The 19165-nt window shown below is 35.8% G+C and overlaps 1 protein-coding gene across 5 annotated transcripts in view; it reads right to left on the bottom strand.

The window, feature by feature from the left end:
* LOC5572532 (protein I'm not dead yet) overlaps positions 1-15088 on the bottom strand; it is a 60128-nt gene extending 45040 nt beyond the window's left edge. Inside the window, exon 1 of one of the 5 annotated variants that reach the window (XM_021843011.1) lies at positions 15008-15088. The gene's annotated coding sequence lies outside the window, so the exon portion shown is untranslated. Of the gene's footprint in view, positions 1-5086; positions 5229-5289; positions 5625-14813; positions 14942-15007 lie in introns of those variants that run through there. The other 4 variants (XM_021843010.1, XM_001654003.2, XM_021843008.1 and 1 more) reach the window with 4 other exon arrangements.
* Between the last annotated feature and the right edge of the window lie 4077 nt (positions 15089-19165).

A 19165-nucleotide genomic window follows, 5' to 3' on the forward strand; every position in this document is an offset into this window, starting at 1 on the left:
TGCAAATATCATGTTTTGTACAACAAAGTACATTATAAGTATTCAATCACTGTTCCATTCCTCGAGTTGACTGTATGAGATTATCTCATCTCTTTGGGTATGTCAATGAATGATGTCAGATGTTTGTTATCATAATTCGAGCTTCATAGCTAACTACTAACAAAAAGAGTTATCAATAAGGGAAATTGACTGTATAACAAAACTTTTTATCAATCTTTTTCAACCCAACGATATGGTATCTTTAGTAAAAACTTTTGTTATCGCTTTTGTTTTGTTGCCTGCATATTCATCCAAAATGAAAACATACTTAGTTATCAAATGCTTGTTATCGATTAACACAACTTGTTAACTTTTTGTTACTCAGCTTTGCTTGGGTATGCCGAGCATGATATCAAATTTTTAACAACTTTCATTATCGCTGTTATCATTCTGATATTCTGTCATCAATGATAACTGAATGGTTACAAAATTTGTTATCATTGTATCCGTGATACAAAACATGTTCTCACTTATCTTTTCAATAATATTTTTGTAAGGCGTGTTTTAATTAACAAAGTAGACTTTTCATCAAACCATATTTTCCAAATTTGTTTGGAGCGTTAGTTTAATCCAAAAAAGCTCATCTCTCAAAAATTGTCTGTGGTTTATTACCATAATATTCGTAATAAATATATTGATACACATTTAGTTATCAACTTCAACTCAGTGATAACAAAAGAAATATTAGTAGTAGAACGCTAATGGCGCTGTTTTCACTAAACTGAATTAGTTTATTATCACCTTTAACTGTATCTTTTCATTGTTTGTTCGATGCCATGTTGTAGTGGATGATTTTAAAATTCATTTGACACTCTGAGGACCGGTATCCAAGCTGTCAGCGCGTGGCAAACTAGATGTTGGTAACACGAACAGTAGCGACATTAGCATTCTTAGGTTAATGCTTCTACTATGATAACAGAGTGAACTGTCAATTTATTATTCGACAAATTTGAACAAATTTGAGTTCTAATTTATATTATATTGGCTGTAAATTCAGCCAAGATGGTAACACAATCAATTATCAAATGAATATAAGCAGGTAACAAGAATTCTTATAATTTTGTTGTTTAACATTGCTCGGGATAAACAATTGTAGAGTTTCCAATCCCGGGAACATTTCCCGGGAGAAGAGATATCCCGGGATTCCCGTTTCCCGGGAAATGATTTTCTGTTTCCCGGGATTTTCGTATTTCCCGGGATCTCTGTAGTTCCCGGGAAGCTCTATTTGAACACTGAATTGACCATCTATATTCAAATCAAAACCATCGCACTATTTACTTTTCATATCATACCAAACAATGTCCTCATTAGAGGCGATGCGACGTGTTTGTGAGTTTAAATCTTTGTGAAAATCAACCGAAAAAAGGGAAAAAATCGGGATGTATTTCACTGACATTTAGTAGGTGATTTTTAAATTGCTTATTTCACAGCCTACTGCTTGGCAAAACATCCTTTGCCGGGATAACTAGTTTGCAATACAGTATTAAGAAATTATCAAGGAATCTTTTCCATGATTTGAGTAGGGTTATAAAGTTTTAAAGGTTTCTAATTGTTCGTTTTTTATTATAGTATTGGAAAGATCTATTAAATGATGGCAAATATTATTTGAGCTTCATAAAGCCTAGCAAAAACGAAACCAACATTTTTTTGGAAGAACATAAATAAATTACTCATAAAAAAGAGAGAAACAATCGTACAAATTCAATTGTATAAAATATAATATACACAGGGATTGGATCCCTGGATGGAAAATTGAGATAATCTCTCACCTATCGCTCTCTGAAACTATCATAATATGCAGCACATTATTAGAGACTGTTTATCGTACACTGCTACAACTTTGATCAGATCGGGGGGATAGCACTGCATGATAAAACCTCTCTAAACAAGCTCCAAACCAGGGGGACACTATTGCTTTCGGAAGTTCGGGGATTGTTTATCGTGCCAGTAAAGTAAAACACCTATCCCTAACGGTAAACAAGCGAGAAAAATAGATTTTATCAACGCTCTCTCTTCGGAGTTCTCATTCGCTACTCATATTTATCAGACTTGTAACAACTTGCGATACATTGCTCAATCCGGACTGCAAAAGATGGGATGTTTTTCTTCGCTTGCTTTGATCGTGCTTTAAAATCAAATGAGAGCGAATTCTGAAATGCCTAAATATACATAAAATATTAATTATTTCAAAAAACTACATCAAATTAGCACAATTTTTACGTTTTAAGAATTTCTCGGGATACCGGGAATTCCCGGGAAATAAAAATTTTATTTCCCGTTTCCCGGGAAGTCAACTTGAGCGTGACGAACCAATGACCACACACTCTTAGGCATACTCGGATCATTTTGGTGAACATTTTTGCTTGACAGCAGCCTGGATGCTTGTTGACATCCAGTTCGCACCCCCCAGTTTTCGACTTATTCTGCAGGATCGGTTTGCTTCGATCCCTCAAATCGTACTTAACAAATTATTTCATAGTTCTAGCAACCACAAGTTTTGGCCTCTTATTTTAACAACTGAGAAACAGTGAGCTTCTTTGGCATAAGTGTTCACCGAGTCGTTCCATTTAGGGGAAGACGGGGTAAGACCGCCCGCCAAAGCAATTTAATTCATGTGGCAAAATCAAGAATAAATAAATCATTTTTCTGCGCAGCATGTCGTTTTTTGAAGTCTTAGGCATGTTCAAGAAATATCACAGGTGTTGTATTTGTAAAAGCTTATTTATTTCTTGAAGATTGAAAAAGTGATGTCTTATCACGATTATTTTTAGCGACGGGGTAAAACCGTCCACCCACGGGGTAAAAGCGACCACCACGATTTTTGTACACAATTTTGCGAAAAAAATTAAAAGTTCCCTGTGATTCTAAAAAGTATGATGTTTTATGAATTCTACATTGATTGACGTGAACATTGAACCATTTTTAGGGTTAATTAATTGAATATATAATATACTTTTTATCACCTTAAGACACACGTATTTTAGCAAAACATGGTTTGAATTTTTAACATAATTGATTTATTTTTACTTGAATAGTAATGCACAACGTAGTTAAAACTTTAAAAATGGTTTAGACATTTTATTTGGTATAAATTAGGTGTGGGGGTCTTACCCCATCAACAGTGGTCGGTTTTACCCCGCTAGCGCAATTTTCAGAGCTATAGCCTTATTTCAAAGCTAAATATTTACAATTCATGTTTTACTTCACTAATGTATATTTCATATTGTTGCCTAAATTATTGCCAATTGTAATAAAACCAGTAGAACTCGAGAGAATAGCCTATACTCTAAAGAAAGAAAAGTTTCTGATGAAATCATTAATAAACACTAAAAACACTAGCACGCCATTGGTAACCCAGAGACGAATCAGCCATCATCTTGTAGCCTTGAAGCGATGTGGGGAGCTCACATCTCTGTTCTGAATTAATGGGTCGATTTTATCATTCTCTTGGAGAACTTTTAGACAGTCCCATCATAAAAAAAATCAACAAATTAATTAGCAGATCAGAATTTGGGCAACACTTTTTGATTTTTTTGTTTATATTTTGGTCAAACGGCATTTGGCCAAACGACCCGTTCGGCCAAATAACATTCGGCCAAATGGCCTTTTAACATATCCCATTCAAGCTACAAACGTACAGACAAGCCATTTTTTTACAAAATTGTTGCTGAACAAAAGCTTTCAAAACAAAAGTAGTTTAAATAATAGTTTCTATATTTTTTAACGGCTTTGCCTGATACTTTTTTTTGTAATGGCTGCTTCAATATATTTTTCATAATGAAATTGAGCATGTTTGTAGATCTATGTCAACATTTCATGGCAATTGCTTAAAGGGTAACAATGTTACATCAAGTCATTATTGTGCATATTTTAATTGGAAACGGCTTTCACTCCTATTATTCTGAATATAACAGTTTATAATTTATACTTGAGAAGATTTGACACAGAATAAATACTTCAATACATGCATCTTTTTTTTTAACAGATATTCAGCAAGATCGTGCTTTATCTGCTAGTTCCCATTTTTTGTAATCAAGAAACATTTAGTTTTTTTTAACTTATGACCAAACGCGTCGACTTGTGACGTAGTTGGGGGCGTGACCTTCCAAAAGCGCACAATGGCAAACAAAATCGACTCAGTTCATTCAAATATCACATATTTAGGTGAAAAGAAAATTGGTGCCTATGACTATGACACACCACTAGAGTGTCTGACGCAAACCGATAGCATTATAACGAAATTCGAAGCATACGTATGTGACTTTGGAGATTTAAAGAGTGAGCACTTGTAACGCTGAAATAGCCGTTATAAATAAAATAAAAAAAAATCAATACAAACAAACGAACTGGAGTTTGCAAGTCATTTTACTTCAATAATTGATTCAAAGTCCTTTCATACATGTCAATGCATACTTCGAACGTATTCGTGAATCCTAGTGGACCAAATATTTAACATCAGAAATTGTTTCTGTACATCACAAGTTGACTGATGCAAGGTACATGATAAAAAACTATTGCTTGATTGCCATCATTAGCTCGCATGCAAAAACGAACTATATCCGATGTATTGCAGCGATTATTATTTGTCAAGCACACCGAAGAATGAACTGCGCTGCGTCGATTGATATTGCATTACGTAACGCACAAGTTATCATATTTCGCTGAACTGACGTATTTCCTTTGACAGTTTCGCGAAATGAACGATGGGAGGACATAGGATACTAGCAGCGGCATTTGTTTTGAGTCACAACTATCACAGCAGTTTCGCAAAAAACGCTTTCAAAGTCAGCAGGTCAAAACAAAAACCTCCCGCTAGATTCAAAGCGGCTGCTGCTTGCTATACACTTCGGTAGACGGATTTATTTTTAAACATTTACTGATCTTCACTTATTTTTACTCCCGTCTCACTTTCCCATCGTTCAAACATCAAGGTTGGATTAACTCCACTTTGTCTTGCGTAGATTTTCCATACTGATACTGTCTTTGATGTCAACTAGTTTCACTATTTGTCATTAGTTCAGTTGAGTAAATATTTAACTTCACTCACATTGTCGACTCTTCCGCAACCAGTTTCAGAACGAAATTCGGTCAGAATACATTAGCTTAACACATTGCGAGTGCACGGCTTACACAACACCGATCAAAAATCACACCGTTTTGCCCGACACTGTGGCCCAAAACTGAATGAAAATGAACCTCCCGCAAGAAATCGAGAAATCAAGAGATCCGAAATTCCCATATCACACTCACTAGAATCAAAGAAGATCACGCCGCTAATCTGCTCGCTCTCTTGCTCCGATCCCGATCCAAAAGATTCAAATCTTTGAGGAAAATTTCACGCACCTCCTTCTGATGTTTGCCGGACACACTTTTTCCGTCTCGTGCCCCTTTCCGGTTAAGTAAAGGGCGCAGCAAAGACAGACACGCGGCCGCTCGACTGTATTATCGCTTCGGGACTGAACAGTAGGAAATTTTCAATTTCGAACCTGACCTCTCTCGTCAATATCAGTATTGTATGCGATTACAGTACACGCGGTATCCCGGACTCGTTCTTCCAGTTGAGCGAGTAGCTCTACCATACCCATGCACTGATTCTAAGTCGGTTCAGTGTAGGTTCGAAAGAAAGTCTCCTCAGCTAAACATCGAACTGCTGTATGCTGTCGTCGACTGTGGAGGAGTTTGGCCTATTCGCATTCTGTCGCATATGCACACCGTCATAATTTAAAGTGCATGGGAATAGCACCGAGCGTTGGCTACACATGGAAACTATGGAACAAACTCTTAAGCAACATGTACGCTGCTAACTCACTCTCATGTTATGCTCTCACAAAAGAGAGACCCGGTGCACTTGTATGTTGATACCGGCGCAAGTTAAGTCACTCACACAAGCGGATTGGGCCGAACGTGGGGCATGATGGGCTATTGAGGTAGACATTATAGATTATGTGCTTACTCGTGCATGTGCTGTACCGTTTTGATTTATATTCCAGACATTTGAGGCCTCAGTGGGATATGACTCATCAAAGAACACACAATGTAAAACAATCTATATGAGTCATCTGAGTTATGAAGCTTTGAAAACACTTAGAGTATGCGACCTATTATGGAGGACCTATGCACGATATTCAAATCTAGATCGTATTTCAGTGTCCAATACTTTAATATATACATAATATTCTAAAGTTTAATTCTAAAGATACGTTAAGGACTCCATAAATTCTGATTTTTCCGAAGCTGTTATGGTATTGATGTATCGGGATGCACTAGGTACCTATCATAGAGTGGTCAGTATGCTGCTTGAAGCATCATTTTGAAGTGTAATACCCACTTGGATATAGCTCTGGATAATATTTACATGTTTGGAAATACAAACATGACTGACCATATTTTCCAGAATCAATTTCACGAAAATGGTCATACAGTCAAAGCTTGTTATAACGACATCGCAAGGGACCGTCGTAATAGGGAATTGTCACTATAGAGAATAGTTATAACATCAAAATATTTTTCAAGGGACCGAAAAATGTCGCTATAGAGAGCTTTTGTCGCTATAAAAGTTGTCGTTATAACGAGCTTCGACTGTATTTCTAAAAATTTCAAACAAATCTCAATGCGTCCTCCGGCTTTCATTTTCCTATTAGTTTATACACCGCACAAAAATTCAAGCGAAAGAAAAAATGCCATTTTGACATGACCTCGGAAAATCCGGGGCATCTCCGGTGTTTGGTGGCCAATATGCAAGGTTAAGCAAGTTCCTAGACCAAATTTCGACTGCATCCGAATGCATCCAATTTCATCAATTTTTCATAAACTTATAAGCATTTGAATTTAGGTAAAATCTTTGTAGTTCCATCATGCGGCAGCTCATTATTCATGATTTTTCATCCAGATCTAAATAGAGTATGCCTAAATCATACATAAAATTCTTCTTCTTGTTTCTGGCGTTAGTTTCTGGGATAGGGCCTGTTTTTTGCTTAGTGTCCTCTATGCTCAAGTTTTATTGCTAACGAATTATTACTTTCGACAACAATCGTAATTTTTGGACCAATTCAAATGGGGCTCCAGTTTTTTTTTTTTTTTTTCAAGAAAACCTCCAACGATTCCTTCAAAAATACATATCAAAATATATCCACAGCTTCTTCCATATATTTCTTCAGGCATTCATTCGGAAATTCCTCCAGAGTTTTCACCATCTCTACCGTAATCCCTACAGATATTTCTCCAGGGTTTCCAACAAGACTTTTGCCAAAGATTTCTCCAAGAAGAACTTTTGTTAAAATGTTCTTTTTTGGATCGGTTCTGATAGGGCTCCAGGAATACCTTCAGCAATTTCTTCAAGAATGAATCCAGGAATTTTAACAGGGACATTTCTACAGAACTTCCTTTATCAAGAGATTTCACAAGGAGTTCCTGCGAGAATGTCTCCAGTGATTCCTTCATAGATTCCTCCAGTAAAATCTTTACTTCAGAATCTGTTTCAGGAATTCTCCCATGAATACTTCGGAATTTAAACAGAGATTTCTCCAGGGACTTTTCAAGCGATTCCTCCTGGTATTATTCAGAGACTCCTTTACAAAACCTTTCAGAAACTTCTCTAAGGATTCCTCTAGGAAAATCTCTACAAAGATTGTTGCAGAGTTATCTTCAATGCACTCTCCAGGAATTGTTCCAGGAGTTACACTAAGGCAATCTCTACAAGGATAACTGAAAATATTTCTCTAGTGATTTTTTCAACTATTCCACCGAGGATTCCTTTACGGCTACGTACAGAAATCCCCAAGTAGTCCTCTCGAAATTCGTCTAGGAATAATTCCCAAGACTCGCTCCTGGCATTTTATCAGGTATTTGTCCATGTGATCTTAAACGCACGATTTTTTCAAGAATTTCATCAAGAAATCTTCCCAGATTTACCACCAGGAAAATCGCCACCTGACTTACTGCAAGAATCTCTCCAGATAATCCTACAGGATTTCTCAAGAAATTTGTTCTGGCCTGGGCCTCCAAAAATTCTTCCAAAGATTCCTTGAAGAGTTCCTCCAGGAATTCTTCTAGAGGTTCTCCCATAAATTCCTACAAGAATTCCATCAGAAATTATCCCAACTATTTCTCTAGGGATTTTTTCAAGAATTGTTCCTCGGGAATCCTTCCAAAGGCTTCTTTAAGAATTTCTCCAGGATTTTTTTCAGGAATTTCACCGGAGATTCCTCTTAAGATTACTCTAGATTTTTTAAAGAGTTTTCTCCAGCGATTGCTCCAGGAATGCCTTCAAAAAACTTCTTCAGGAAAGGAATTTTTGAAGGAATCTCTAAAAACAAATCGCGATGGAAACCCTGGAGGACTTCTTATTCTATTTGATGAATTCAGAGGTGAATCTCTGTGGGATTTTGTAAGAGGAATCCGCGGAGGATATTTGGAGGCCCAAACGAATATCCATAGGGAATCTTTGAAGAATTACATGTGCAAATTATTTGTATAATTCATGTAGTGATTTTCCTGGGAGAATTCCTGAAGGAAACTCTTGAGAATCTCTATAGGAATTCATAAAGTTATTTTTTGATACTACTAGATGAATTTAGGTGGAATCTCCGGAAGTATTCCTGCAACGACCTCTAGATAAAATCTAAGGCATAATTCCTAGGAGAATCTCGAGAGGACTACCAGAAAAAAATCTGCAGAAATGTAATCCTATAAGAATATGTTGTAGTAAAATCTTGAGAAAGCCTTGAAGACATCTTCCCTAAAACACTTCTAATTTTGACAATTTTGAAGGCATATCAAGAGAAACCGCTTGAAGAATCTCTGAAGGAGTCTATGAAGTAATCTCTACAATAATTCTATAATTCTTGGAAAAGTTTCCTGAGGAATCCTTGGAGAAATTCCTGGATAAATCTCAGTAAAGATTTTACTGGAGGAATCTGTGATGGAATAATTGGAGTCATTTCGACAGAAACTCCTGGCAATATTGCTGAAGAAATATTCCTGCGAAAATAATCAGGAATAATCTTCGGAGGAATCCTAGGAGGAACTCCTGCAAAATTCCTCAACGAATTGCTGAAGGTATTTCTAAAGTCCTATCAGAACCAGTCTAAAAAATCTGGTAGCGAAAAAAAGTTCATGGAGGAATCTCTGACAAAACCACTAGGGGAAGCCCTGGAGAAATCGTCTTACGGATTACGATAGAGATTATTACGGAGGAATTTCTGGTTAAATTCCTGGAGAAATCTTTGGAAGAGCTCCTGGTTAAATCTCTACAAGAGTCTCTGGATATAATTCGACAGGAAATGTTGAAGGAATCTCTAGAAGTTCTCCTGAAAAAAAAAAAAATCTCCATTTTTCCCATATATGGTATTTCAATTGAAAAATTACAAACGAAACTAAAAATTTCGGGTTAAGCACATTTTTTTTTTAAATGTCTGTATTTTAAAAAATAGTAGGAGTTGTAATTTTGACGTCTTCAGCAATTATTTTCAGAATAAAATAACGATCAACTTTGCCGAAGAAACCATACACCTGAACTGTCTATAACTGCATATTTGTCACATTCGACATTTTTGTTAATTTCTAGTTAATACCGTGAAGAGTCATCAAATCATAAACACTTTCGATCAACTTACTGAAATCTGTGGGATTGCTCTAAAAAAATCGAAAAAAATACCAAGGTGGTTTGTCACATTGCTAATTATTTGCATGGTGCGAATTTTTTCTTCTTCGTAAAAAGATTTTCGAACTTTTGTTCCTTCGTTTTTGTTCTTCTACCTTTTGTCTATTCGATCTTTTATCTTTTGATCTTCTGTTCTTTCGACGTTTTGTATTTTGACCGGTTGTCATAGATTCATACAATTGTTACCGTTATTATAATTAGAAATATTTACAACTGACTTAACTTACCGGAGCAGGTCAAGTATTTTTTTTTCAATAGTGTACTGGTTTAAGTTTAATTGAATGTTGCTTCTATTTTGAACCAATTGAAAGGTTTTTTTTATCTTTATTAAGGAGACTTTCAGCCAGTGGTTATTAAAAGGCAAAACAAATAAATTAACAAATAATAATGTTGTTATTTGGGAAAAAGGGATCTTAGAACAAATGAAGAACAACAATAATTAGAAGATAATGCATGTTAATACTGTTAGAGACGATTAGAGCAAGTATCAAACGTTTGTTTTATATCTGGAATGATTTGGTTATGGTACAAATATCACAAAGTTGCGGGTCCCTACGTAATCCGTAAAAGGAGATATACGCAGCCAGACGTTACACGGAAAACATCATTATCACACATCACAAGGGTTTTATGACTCTTCAACAGCTTCAACTACATCCCAATCAAGCATTGTCTCAGCACCAATACAACTGAACCTGCTTCTTTCTCTATATGTGACCATATACGTTTGGGTAGAGTAAGTGGCATTACAAGGTTATCCTAGTTGTCCCTTTTTCAAAATAGTAAAACCCTGATCTTCTGTACTGCGATCGATTCCAATAAAGTTATCGTCTGCAAAAGCAAGGAGTATATGCGACAGAACGCAATATTAAACAGTCAACAGTTCTGAAACTTATCTCCTTTTCATCCCATGTAATTTAACAAAAATAAGGAAGCACCTCGCTTACAATTCTTACACTTGATTTTTTTTAGCATAATCAGCTTTCCCAGTTACTGTTAAGATATTACCAACTTCTTTTAAAGTCTATGATATTACCTGCCACAGCTAGATTTTCGTGACTGAGTCGAACGCGACCTAGAAATCAATAAACAGATTTACGATGAATTCTATTAAATCGAAGTAAATGGTTGCAGGTATAGAGAACGGAAGTCCTTGTGATGTTGATAGATACAGTCAGTGACATAAGATAGTAACCAAATGCTGTTCTTCCATACAAAATGCCTAAGTTTGGGGTGCTGGATCTCAGCTTCTGGTGGTCCGAATTGGCTGAAATTTGAATGACAAACTAAAAATAACTTGAAGTTTTGCCTGTAAGGGAAATATTACATTGCAGTCATTTTACAAAGAGTTTCAGAGGGTTGTTCAAAGACAAAAGTAAGTAACCGAGAGACTTTTCAATTTAATTCGAAAACGGTAAGTCGTATTTATTGGGGATTAATTTTAAGTTGTTAAAGACTTTGTTAACCTTCGAACACTTGTGACATATGACAATCATGTTTTCTGTGTAGTTAAAAGCCTATTATGGCTGAGAATGTAGAACAGAATAATTGTTACGTAAAGTGTTGAGGGCAATACTCGGTAGAAAACTAGACAAGGGCATAACCAGATATACAAAGAAGCAAATTTTATTAAGAAAACTAAATACGGCAGACTTTGATGAGCTGGTCATTTGGTGAGAATGTCGAAATATAAGCTTTAAAAAATTTTATTCAGCATTCAATGTTTCACTTTTATCGTACATCACATTAATATTATATTGTGGAATTATGTCTCAGATTTTATTCGATCAAACTAAGCTTACTGGTTTAAGCCATGTGAAAACATACTTAAGCCACTCTGGTAAGTTAAGTCAGTTGTAAATATTTCTAATTATAACAACGATAACAATTACACTCCCGTGCATAATCCCCCTAAAAAACATGCAAAAGTGTTCAGTCCATATCTCTGTGATTACACGTCCAATTCAAACTCTTTAAGCCGCATTCGAAAGGCAAAGAGTTATTTTTACTTCGTATAGTAAAGTGGGGCAAAAGTTCGAGTGGGGTAAGAGTTTCTTTTTAAGATTTCTAGCTCAATTCAAAACAAATCTCATAAATGTCACGGTGGTTCAAGTAAGAGACTTTCAATCCAAATATCATAAAGATCGATTGAGATTTGGAAAAGTTATAGCTATTTGTTGTTTTTCGACGTGAATATTGTAATTTTTGGGCAAACTTCCTGATCGTGTGAAAATTGTCACCAAAATTTTACATTTCCACTTAGTTTTGCGAAAAACTGCTATTTTTGAGTATATTACAATTAACCCGGTTTTCGGCCATTTTTTGATGAAAATTTAGTGTGTATTTTTCGTCAAACTTAAGTTTACGGTTGGTGTAAAGTATGGCTGTCATAAAAGGATCGATATTTGAGCCAGCGAACTTTTGCCAGCGAACTTTTGCCCCACACTAGATTCGAACTCTTGCCCCACCGGTGGGGCAAAAGTTCGAATAAGACAATCAATTTTGAAACTGTTATAACTAAAAATGGGTAAATTTTTTGACACAAGTTTGTTCAGCAAAATTATAGCCAATAAGTTGAAGATTCACTGTATGGTATTTGTTTTGTTTTAACTGCTATTGTTTTCCTGGAAACTTTGATTATACCACTAAGGTCGAACTTTTGCCCCACCTTACTCTATGTATTTTTCCAAAAACATTCTTTGAACTTTGTATACTAAATTTGTACTTAAGGTTGTGACATTTTTCAAAAAAACACACTTAAAAAACACTACTAATTTCCTCAGCATTGGATCGACCAAAATTTTAATACAAGGTGTCAATAGAATCGTCATCTTATATTCTTTGAAGAGCACTCATGAAATTTTTGCGGAAAAATCTGAAAAGTATTCAAAATCAATGAAACAGTCAGTCAAGTCATCGTGCAAAAGTTTGGGTTCACCCCTCAGTATGGTGTATCGTGCAAAAGTTTGGGTTCTGAGGGGTGAACCCAAACTTTTGCACGATGACTTAACTGACTGTTTCATTGATTTTGAATACTTTAAATATTAAATATGATTTTTCAATGTGATCGAAATAAGGTATCACAAAAAATTTACCTAACATTGCAGAACGCATAAGATTGATACCGTTCCGATACTATTGCAAGTTACCCCGTTTGTTGGTGGGCTAAAACGTCGAGGAAAAATCAAAAACCTTGTTTTTAATTTCTCATCAATAGCAGTAACTTCCCAAAGATTAAATTTGTTGAGTGATATTCTGAGTAATTATTATAACATACTTATTATATTATAAGATGGTATGGTCATATAAGGTTCCACAAAGATCATGTGGTCTGATTTTATCCGTCAATCCTTGGTCCAAATGTGAGCTACCAGGTGTCTACATCATGTTCCATTTTGGCGAACGTTGGAGTGTAGTGTAGTGGGGCAAAAGTTCGAGTGAGGCAAGAATTTCTTTTTAAGATTTCTAGCTCATTTTAAAACAAAACTTTAAAATATTATGGTGGTACGAGTGCTATTTAAGTAAGAGGCTTTCACTCCAAATATCATAAAATTCGACTGAGATTTGGAAAAGTTATGACTAGGGAGTCGATGCCGGTTATGGACCCTTTGCGTATTATGGACCCCCAACAGAAAAACATAAAATTAACACTCAAAGCAACTTTATTCCTATGAAAATCCACCGGGGGAACTTCGATTACATTGTTAGTCATCAGTTTCAGGCAAAATATTTGGTTTGAGACGCATAAATACAGATATTTGAACAGTTTTGTAAATGAAACCACACAAGAGGGTCCATAATACGCATTTCCAGGTGGGTCCATAATAGGCTCGTCGGCAGCGAGCCGGATTACATGGGAATCAAATGGAGGGTCCATGATACGCAACGTCAAATTTGTAAACAATCCTATTATGGACCCCGGTAGGGTCCATAATAGGCATTTGGACAACAGTTTTTCAAATGCATATTTCGCTGGAAAAATCGAATGATTTTGTATGTTTCATAGACGTACTATGAAGTAAAGACATTAAATTTGTTGTTAGACTCCACAAAACGTATATGCGTCTGAGATATCATTGCGGAAAAGCGTCTAGAATGAATTTCAGCTACTAAGGGGTCCATTACTAGCATTGAAACCCTATTTGTTGTTTTTTGAAGTGAAAATTGTAATTTTTGGTCGAACTTTCATTGCATGGAACCAAATAAAAATACAATTTTTTTCGATTTTTATGTTAGGGTGTTTCTAGGGGATTTCTAAGGATGCTTTGACGTGCATTAGTTTTTGCATGAATGCTTGGATACAAATTTTGGCCCATAGTGGGGCAAAAGTTCGAATCAGCGGGGCAAAAATTCGACCCATATATAAACTCATAGAAAAATTAGCAAATTGCGTAAAATCCTCATTTTATCTCCAAATTTGAGGAAATTTGCCTGATCAAGCGAAAAAAGTCACCAAAATTTCGAAGTTTTACATTGTTTTGCGAAAAACTGCTCTTTTTGGGTATATTACAATTAACTCGATTTTGGGCAATTTTTTGAAGAAAATTTAATGTGTATTTTTGTTAACATAAGTTTATGGCTGATATAAAGTATGTCTGTCATAAAAGTATCGATATCTTGTGTTTAAGTCAGTGAACTTTAGCCCCCCACTAGAATCGAACTCTTGCCCCACCGGTGCACAGTGAGAAAATCGGGCTCCAAAACGCGACTAAATGCAATATCTCAGCTGGGTAACGGTTCCAGGAAATGATTTTGGCCATTCTTGATCGGAAAAAGGCTGCTGAATCGCGGTGGGGCAAAAGTTCGTTTAAGACAATCAATTTAGAAACTTTTATAACTAAAAATAGGTAACTATTTCGACAAAAGTTTGTTCAGCAATATAAAAGCCAATATATTGAAGGTTCATTGTGTGATATTTGTTTTTGTTTCAACTGCTATTGTTTCCCTGGTAACTTTTATTATACCACTAAGTTCGAACTTTTGCCCCACCTTACTCTATGCATTATGATCCTGGTACCAATTAGCGTCCTACATGATAATGAATTATCCTCTATTTTAAACTATTGGTGATTTTTGTGGAAACGTGCATTTGTTTTACTTCGAAATTCGTTACCACATCCACAAAGAGGACACCGATGCACTTCAACTTAATAAGCACTATATTTTTGCACTGTCTTCTTCAACAAGAACTTGCACTTTTTCCCAAATGAATCATTAAATGGCCGTTATAACACTTGAATTGCAACAGCTCCCTTGCGAATCAATTGACACAAAACTAACTGTTCCACACTAATACGCATCACTTACAACTTGTTCAATTGTATCACGAGCGCCACTTGAGCTTCTCAACCATGATAACAACGCGAAGTCTCATAGGGAACTGCTGGGGGTTTACTGTCTAGGGAATGCATTGCACATTCCCCATCGAAGATTTCTTTTTTTCTAATCAAACCCAGGAAACGGGTTGCATGCAGCGTTAATGATAATTTCATACATTTGATCCTCCGACCATTCATATCATTGGTCAATGATGACGATTGTGTACAGTGTAACTCTCCAACGAAGTCCCGGCACGGCTGTTTGCAACGTTTCACTATGCACGCTACGCTTTTGACGAAGATAGCAATCTATCACTTCGCTTGCTGTTATTTGCTCTTCATACGGCGTATAAATATTGATTGGCTTATTAAACGAAGAATATGAAAAGACAATATACACCAGGACAGAGTCCTTTTGTCCGTCCCAGTGCAGGAGAACTATCATACTGGCTAACTACACATCCTGGCTTAGGATTCCTAGGAAGACATTCACCATTGAGTAGCATAGTGCACTGCAGAATTGCCCTTGATTGGGCGGCTAGCACGTGGTCCTTGTGGGAATCGTCGCAGCCGGAGGTACTTACACACTGTGGTGCAGGAACCTACTTTGGTTGACTATAACTTCTAGTGCTCTGGGGATGTGTTATGTGTTATCTTGGGTGCAAAATTCTTGTGTTCATTGATATGTTGTGGTCTTCTGCATTCAAATCATATTAAAAAAAGAACCTCAAGGTTCGAGCCAAAAATAATAAGATTTAGAGATGGCACAAGCGACATAAAGGTAAATTTTCGAATTATAAATGTGACCTATAGTAAAGTTATCATAACTTTGTTTTTTTTTCTTTACAATTTTGCAGCTTTAGCACCATTCCCAAGTAACCACTAGCTCGTTAATTCGCCTTTTTTCCTTATAGGGCTGTTATACGGCTAAAATAGATCATTTCAGCACTATAATAGCCGTATATTAGCATGGAGGGCGAATTAAAGCGCTGTTTGGTTACTTGGGTTCTCTTCACAATGTATGAAACATTTATTGAGCATCAAACATGTCTTAAATGAAAACTAATCTTAGTAAAAAACATTTTTTTTAATGTTCCCTCATTTCATTAAAAAAAAACATATTTTTTGTTTGACCATAACTACCCTATGCATACCACGAATACTCAATCGATTCCGAACCTTTTAACATACTTTTGTAGCTGCTTTAGCAACATTTTTCAATGAATAACAAGCATGTTGTTTCGTTCATTAAAAATATATGATGACTATTTCAGTTATTAGAAGATGCTTTATAAACTTCAATTCGATATTTAAAATTCAATTTACAGGAATAGCAAAATTCGAAGAAATTTGTTTTATTTTTATTAAAAATATCTGTTTTTAGGTAGTTTTTGGTGATTAACGAAGTCAAAACATGTTTTTATTTAATGGGTTGTATGCACAGTTAAAAACAACTGAATGAGCTGCGAAAGCATATAAAATATTTTGAATAGGTTGAGTATTCATGATGTTATGGTCAAACAAAAATGATTTCTTTAGTAAAATGATGAACAATTTGGAGAAAATTAATTTTCACTAAGACCAGTTTTTAATTAAATTGACATACTTTTCATAAAAACAATTGTTAAGAGGATGATGCCTAAAGCTTCTAAATTGGTTAGAAAATAAAAAGGTAAGCCTCCAACTTCAAGGAATCTATCTTAGAGATCCTTGAAAGAGCTGTATGAACTTGTTTTTTTCGTAGCCAGCCTAAGAAGAATGGATACTTCAGTAGTTTAACCTACCATGCAAAAAACAGGGGTAGAAGTTATGTACAACGATCATTTTCACGTCTATTTCGTGAATGAAAATATAAGGTTACTCTATATAGCAAAAAATACAAGTAATCAAATCGTCATCCAAATTGATTTGCTTAAAACATTAAACCTCTACTATGCATCTCCAGAGCGCTAGAGATTTTGGCCAACTAAAGTACTTTTCTGCGCCATAGTTCTATCAGATATAGTTCAATGGATGGCATTTCCTGACGTAGCAGCTGGCTATTGTTGCGTGACATTGATCTTGGTGAATTATTGACTTGTCTGTCTGACACGAAAGCCCACTATTGGGAGCGAATTGATTCATGGTCACGATGTATTTATTGGCGGCTGATGATAGGACACTTTGGTGTCCTGTAGCATTTGGACCGTACACCCAAACTAGAGAGCGGAAGTGTTTTGAGGTAATACGGGATAATGTCTGGTTGTATCCTGCACTGCTGTTTTATTGTGTATAACAACAACAGCTTAATTATTATAAAGCTATATTTAATTGTTGAACAAGGCTGGACATAGGTACGTATGCTGAAAAGTGTTACGAACATCGAACATGTCAAATATGACGAGAATATTCCACATTCCAGCAGAGTGTAATTGCATGTCATTTTTAGTTCAATTATTCTGTTTTTAAACGAAAAAGGTCGTAACAGGTTTTGTTTGGTGGGTTGACCAGTGACACCTCGCAGTGATCGCAAGACAGCTCCATATCTAATAGTTTTCTATGCACATAAGACTGGTTTGCGATGACGGAATGTTCAGTGCCGTAGTTATTTGATATTTGCGTGTTTCACTGTTTACTGTCATCATCAGAACAGGACACGTGTGATCAGTAGAACGGACCAATTTCGATTTTTTATGAGATATGTATGATACGAAACAATTTCGACGAGTCATGATGGCAATCGGAAAGCGCATTTCTTGTGACAATGGCTTTAACAGAAGATGTGGCGATTGGTCGGTAATCGATGCATCTAATATGTGGTATCAATTATGAAATCATGTAAATTCAATTTGACTCATTGTAAGCTTGCACTTTTTATAGTAAAGTTTCTCTTAAATCATGTTGTCTTTTTAATCCAGTAGGAGTTATTACATCAATCATATTGTCCACTATTACATTTTGATAAAGAGTTCGGGTAGTAATTCATTAGATAAAGAAAAAAAAGTCAAAAACAGATGAGTGTTCAATGTATGGAAGACTCTTTTTGGATATTATGAACGTCAGAACCTATCGCGCAGCAAACATCCATTAGGGAAATTAGGCTCTTTGTTGTGAACGAAATTCGGTAACTATGCCGCCGCGGTACTATCTGTAACGACTCAACTGTCCATAATTGCATCACTTTCGACATTTTTGATAATTTCGAGTTAATACCGAGGAGAGTAATGAAATGATAAATTCTTTCGATCAACTTACTGAGAGATTGTTCCTGAAAATTCGAATAAAAATACCAAGTTGTTTACCAATGTAATTGTAACCGCATAACAGTAAAATTGAGATTATACATGAGCCTCGTGATAGCAATGAAATGTCTATCAGATTTTTTTTTCTGAATATTCTCTCAGTATACGATATGAGTTGTACAAAATTCCAGCCTCAAATAAGCACTTTTGAATTCTTGGTAATTTTAATAAGTTTTAGTTCCCTCCCAAACTGCCATAAAATGCACACTTGTTATTCCGTTTACTCAATGTCTTCTTTTGTCGACCCAGACAACCAGAAGTCGCATAACAGCTTACGAACAAAGTCGTTTATTTATACAAATTGCATCACACCCGCACTACATGGTGGATGAAATCGTTTGATTGATGGGTTTTCTCGCATAAAACGTTATTTTCTGAGTTCATATGTACATTTTGTTTCGTTCCGTATACTCATACAAAGTTAGTCGGATCAATCCGTAGCAGCTGTCAAATGAACTTTGTTATCATAAATTAAGTCGTATATGAGTACAGATTGATTCGCAATAAAATCGATACACTCGCATTACATGCCATTTTTCATCATATAAAAATGCACGTATATCGCCTCCACATTTGTACGTATAAGGCCTTTTCGCACCATCTTATACGTGAAACTTTCCACATATAAGCATCGCATAACGCAAAAGGTGATTCCATTATATGTACATTCTGGTTATCTGGGGAATGTTACAAATATGCAGTTATGGGCAGTCAAGATACCCAAACTCGCAACTGATTACGCGCAAAGCCTTGAATCAGCGTTGCCGGATGAGGGAGAATTATGAAAGCCCATCTTGATGTTTGCTTGAGTAGTGTTAAAGCAGCCATTTACAACGCAGCAGAAGGCTGCCATTGTGGAAGGAAAT

This window comes from Aedes aegypti, chromosome 2 (assembly GCF_002204515.2).
Source record: "Aedes aegypti strain LVP_AGWG chromosome 2, AaegL5.0 Primary Assembly, whole genome shotgun sequence".
Lineage (NCBI taxonomy): Eukaryota > Metazoa > Arthropoda > Insecta > Diptera > Culicidae > Aedes > Aedes aegypti.